This window comes from Drosophila gunungcola (assembly GCF_025200985.1).
Source record: "Drosophila gunungcola strain Sukarami chromosome 2L unlocalized genomic scaffold, Dgunungcola_SK_2 000007F, whole genome shotgun sequence".
Taxonomy (NCBI): Eukaryota; Metazoa; Arthropoda; class Insecta; order Diptera; family Drosophilidae; genus Drosophila; species Drosophila gunungcola.
The window spans coordinates 3,605,984-3,612,057 of record NW_026453162.1 but is presented as its reverse complement, the minus strand read 5'-3'; positions in this window follow the sequence as shown (position 1 = coordinate 3,612,057).

The window sequence follows — 6,074 nt, the reverse complement described above, 5'->3', positions numbered from 1 at the left end:
AGAGAAAGAGCGCAGAGAGCAAGTGGCCATGGCTATGGCTAGCGAGCGTGAGAGCGGATCGAACTAAGCTGTGTGTGTGTGGGTGCTCGCTCTCTCGCCCTCACCACACTGAGAGAAAAACCATCGTATTTAAGCATACTTTTTTAAGTCATGAGTAATATTTTCCTGTTTCAAATTTAAAACTGTGTATTTTCATTTTAACAAACAACTTGTGTGGACCGATAAAATCCTATCTATCCTTTTGTTGCCCTTAATTTATACATTTTGATAAGAGCTCCCAAATCCTTGATGTGCTCCAATGAAATTCTGAGAATAATAAGGTAAATCAAATACGATACTTGTGACTTTGGGGAAAAGGCAAATGGCTTATAAGTGATCCAGTGTGGGTTGGTTCTCGAAGTGCCGTCCGTGGGCGAGCGAGCGGGCGAACTAGTTCAGTCTGCCGTTTGCTCACTTCTGAGAGAGGAAAACTGGTTTCCAATCAGACGTCGCCGACATGTGGGTTTCCTCGTGAAAATCTGCCTTGGGGATTGGTGACGAGGGGAACGGAGGGTCGCAGTCGCGGTCGAGCGACGCCGGATGGGCTTGGGCAGAGCTAAATGACCAAAGTTGAAGGGCGAGGCGCGGCAAAGAGTTTTCGGATTGCAAAGCCTGTGTTAAAACAATATGTTTTTTATGCATCAAGCTTTTACAAATAATAGGATTCTTGTACTGATTTTAAAGTACCCAATTTTTTAAGTTTTAAGAAAAATAAGAAGAAAAGCCCTTGCAGCTATCACAAAAATTAAATTAAATTAAAACGACTATCGATTTTTATCCATATAGGTTTAAAAACAGTAAAGTTGTAATGATTTTCCGCTGAACTATTTGATCGTTCTTATGCCAGCTACATAATATTATTGTCCGATTTGATTAAAATTAGAAATCGTTTAAAATCGGCTTACCGGCGGATTGTTGAATTTAATAGCTTATTAGAATCGTGAATCGTTTTGCAGACTTGTTTTTTTTATGAATTATTTTTTGGTGTCGGAACTTCGGTTATAGCAATTTATCCAAAATTTGTCGAACACTAACATTTATATAAGGAACACTTTTAAGAATAATCTATTTCTAGTAATATAAGCTATCGAGATAAGATATAAAATTTGCGTAAGAACCGTATTTACACTTTTGAAATAATGGTACCATAAAAACAAAACAAAACAATATTACACTGAAATATTTGAAACACGAAGTCCATCTGCGCCGGAAAATCAAGATTTGATCTTTGGAGAATTTCGTCGATTTAAATTTGTAAGTAAGTCTATAAGGAGTTAAAATCTTTAAAGCAGCAAAAAAATTAAAACACTGAATTTTATTTTTTGAAAAAATTAAAATGTTTTAATAGAACCTCAAAAAAAAAAAGGGATTTCATATATAATCTTTCTTAGATTATTATACTAAAGAAGATTTATTTTTTCCGATTGCGTAATTTTTTTTCTTACATGAGTGTCAATGCCAAATGTGCAATTATATTTACCACAAAAATAATTTTCCTGTTTTAAATATAAAATAACAAAATTCAGCATAAAAAGCTGGGTAGTTCAGAAAACTGCTGATTCTTAAGAAGATTATGGAATATTATTGCGAATAATGTGTAATTTGATTTTATTATTTTTAGTATTAAACCCTACCTTTGTATATTTTTCACAATGGTCTTTTTCGATTATTGTAAATTAACTTAATTTATTCTTGACAACAAAAAATTGATGACGTAATAAACTCTTCTACACTACCTTACAGTCGAAATACCCCCAAGCCAATGATAAAAATTTCTGGTAGAGTACTTTTTCTCGATTACGTGTATACCACAGTACTCTACATTTTGAAGGTGTTTTTAAAATTATCTCGGCTTTTATTACTTTTCCATTTAATAATGATTTTTTACGTATTTAGTAGCTATCGATTTTTCTGATCATTTATATAATCCGTGAACCATATGAATAAATTTTAGACGTTTCTTTTCTAGCTCCTCCAAAGGCGAAACGATGTACCATCAACTTTAAATACAATTAACATGTAAGCCCTGAACTTTGGCCAAATCCAGACGAATAAAAAGAAAGTTTAAGCGTCAAACGAAATATTCAATTCCGACAATGTCTTGGATTGTGTGGTTGGGTTTTCTGCCTCGATTTACTTTGTTCAAACATAACAGAAACAACGACAAAAAGCAAAAGTTGAAAAATTAATTATGGCAAAATAAAAAGTTCAAAAATTATTAATGAAAGTGAAATTATCATCAACGAACCGACAACAGCGATATATATATATGCTTGCTCGATAATTTACGAGAAAAGTTAAGTTCATTAGATTTTGATAGATGAAGATGATGAGTGCTGTCGGTGATGGATTTGCGGAGTTGTGAAAAATATGGACAAAAAAAATGCGGAACCAATTTTATTTGTTTGCCTTTTAAGAGTGATTTAATTAGCTTGAGCACGGAACCTTATGCAACTGACCCGGGGCAGTATATATAAAGAATTCATGAATCAGACCCTAATTAGAGGACGTCGTTTAGCAAATTAAAACACACTGAAGCAGCTAGCAACTCGCATAAAAAAAACTGTTGAAGGTGTGAAATCGTGGCAATAAACCAAAGTCAGTAAATCAATGACCTTTCAGTGATCTTAACTGACCCTGTTGTAATAAGCCCTAAGAATATCAAAGTTTGCCTCGACTGCAGGGTAAAAAATTACAACTTGTTGCTAAATGGCATTCCTCAGCCCAACGGTTAAACACTTGTCGGGAACAGTGTGGACATGAAAATGGTATCATAGCACGCTTTTCACACAACCGTGTGAAAAGTATACACTGGCCCATTTGGGGGGTTCTTTGCTCCCCTCCAGATCAGCGGCAGAAAACTGGGAGTCGAGTATCGAGATGAAGACGGAGAAGCTATATGCTCCAGTTACAGAAGTCGGTGCGCGGTTAACACACGGAATGTTTGCCCAGCTCAAATACAGTAAAACCTACAAAACTGCGATGGACTGCAGAAGAACTCAGTGGAACATTTAGAAGCAATTGCCATTGAATTTGTTCCCTTTATTTTTAGAAATGAAACTTTTGAAATTCTCTCGAAGTCGATTGAGCCTGTAGCAGGCAGCTTTAATTGCAGACTCAGCGTAGCCGGCTGCAAGTTAATGGCCAATGGTCAGCAGCTGCCTCAGCCAAAACAGACGTGCTCCAATTGTAAACAAAAATGTTGGAGCCCGAGCCGCCTCGAACACACTCTGTATCTGTATCTGCGTCTGCATCTGCATCTGCTCCGGATGGCAGCGAAGTCTGTCAAGTGGGTTGCCATTCCCACTGCCCCTTCTCAACCAACTTTTTGCGTGCTAGGCACATTTCCTATAAATAGTAGCTGTAAATCACGAGAAAAAAACGAAAAGAGCCGGAAAAACAAAGGCAGAAGCGTAAGACTAGACCAGAACATTTATGCAATCAATCAATTTGCTGGCACCCAGAGACAGAATTCTCAGCTCGAGTGCTTTGTGAGAATGGGTTGCCAGTTAAAGCCGCTTTGGAAATACCGAAATGATTGGACATCGATTCGATTGATTCGATCTCTCCGTTCTACTAATCAGACTAGTTTCGATTACCGTCCTAAACGTATATTACCCCTATCTATATCTCCGCAATTGGTGGCCATAAATCAACCTCCTGCAGCATGGCAGCTGATATCGGCTGGCCGAGGCACCAGTATCCATATCATAAACAAGGACTTCCGATTGCGGCGTCTGCTCAAGTGGCAAGTGCCACGAGCGGCTTAAGGGCCAGAAACAACACAGACACCTCGTTAAAGCAAACCAAATAAAAAACGAAACTTTCGGCAGCTGAAGAAAGGCAGCTTGAAGAGCCAAACAGGTGGCCTCAGCAGTTGGCTCAGAGACAAGAACAGGAGCTTGGGCGGAGGGACGGAGGGACGGAAGGACGGGAGGACTTCCGTCGACTTTTTGGTCGTATCGTCGCCAGGTGGCCTCGCCTTGGCCAGGTCAAGTGGAAAAAGGCGTCAAAGTATCTCGAGAAACGATATATGTATGTCGCTTAGCCTTCATAACTTGCTGACCTCTGGTCTTAACGTCTTCGATTTCACTTATCATCCAGAATACCAAATCGAATAACATATATAATTATGTCCGCATTTTGGTATAATACTTTATGGTTGCAAACCAAGTCTGCGTAGAGTAGCCACAGTTTTTAAAACTAAAACAACTATTTTAGAAGTAATTCGAAAATAGCAATGGGCGCACGGCAAGAACTAAGCTCTTTCATTTTAAATTCGACTTAAAAAAATTAGCCTCTATTTAATATCAATTAATCAATGTAACTAGATTTTTAAATAAACTCACTGAAGCTCACTGTTTTCCGATGCTCAATAACTGTTTCTTGAACAAATACTAATTTATTTACATTCCCTTAAGATTTCTCAAGCATTTCCATTTACTACACATAATTTATACAAGTCAAACGGTATATTAATGACATACAAAAATCTTCATTGCTTTGGAAGAATTGGGAAGTTCTGTCAAGAAAATGAGAAGGTGGTAGAGGAAATTGTGTGACTAGTTTCTTGAATAAACTTGGAAACGAAATGCATAGCTCTTGAACAAAGCTGCAGCTCTACCCGGCTCATGGAAAGCAGTAAAAGCTTTACAAATATTGGAAAAGTTATTTGTCTTGACGAAAGAGAGCAGCGTGAGGATGCTCTCTTATATAACGTAAAAAGATTAAGTCTGAAAGATAAAGAATATATATATATAACACATAACATATATATAACATCTTTTTATACCCTTGCAGAGGTTATTAAAATTTCAGTAACAAGTTTGCTACGCAGTGAAGGAGACATTTAAGACCCTTTAAAGTATATATATTCTTGATCAGCATCACTAGGAGAGTCGATCTAGCCATGTCCGTCTGTCCGTCTGTCCGTCCAGTTCTGCGTAAACTAGTCTCTCAGTTTTAAAGTTATCTGCATGAATCTTTCCCAAAAGTTGTCTTTCTATTGCAAGTAGTATATAAGTCGAAACGAGCCGGATCGGACAACTATAGCATATAGCTCCCATTGGAACAATCGGAAAAATAAATAAAAAAAATTATAACTTTGCTGTTTTTTATTTTTTTTTAGTTCTTCGACATATAATGGTTAAATATTTCACAATGACGGTTTAAATTTAAACAAAATCGCTGGACTATAACATAAAAATAAAAATTTTGTTTAAACGTAACTTTTATATTTTGTATTTTTTTTTTAATTGTATTTGACAGTTCAGAATTACGCTTTTAGTTCCTGCCATAGGAACTGTCGAATAATTGAGCTGCAAATCATCATAGCTTCAATGGTTTAAGATATATACGCAAGTAAATGATAATTTTAAGGTTTTCAAGAATATTTTATTTTTGCAATAGCTGCAAGGGTATATGACCTTCGGCTTGCCGAAGTTTGCTTCCTTTCTTGTTTTTATTTAATTTCCTGATTGTTAAAAGTAATAAAATAATCTTAAATGAACAAAAATCAAGGTATTGTAATATACGCTAAGCAATGAGTAATAATTATAGTTAAAAGATCATTAGTGTGGTTATATAGATTAGTAGATACAAACTTTATAATCGTGCTCAGGCTTTCATAACTTCCGTTATGAGTTTTCTAAATTTTGTAGCCTTTCATCATTCTTAACTGCAAAAAAGTTTTTGATTTCAAAACAAAATTCTTTATTTTAAAAACTAAAAAACGCTTTTAAAATTATAAGTACTTTACCGAAAAAAAACCATAATTTTTCACCAGCTAAGTACACATCATTAATCATCATTGATTGAAAATAAGTATATTTTCAACATGTATTATTGGTTTTCAGCCTGGTGCCTAACAGGCATATTGAAAAAAAGGGTTATTTGGTTTTGTTTTCAGTGCTTTATTTTTTATTTGTTAATATATGGTATACAAATAAATTCGGAATAGAATGTATATATAAGCCTCCGAAAAGAAACAGATTAAAAGTCAAAGTTTTAATGTAGTGAATATAATAAGCCGAACG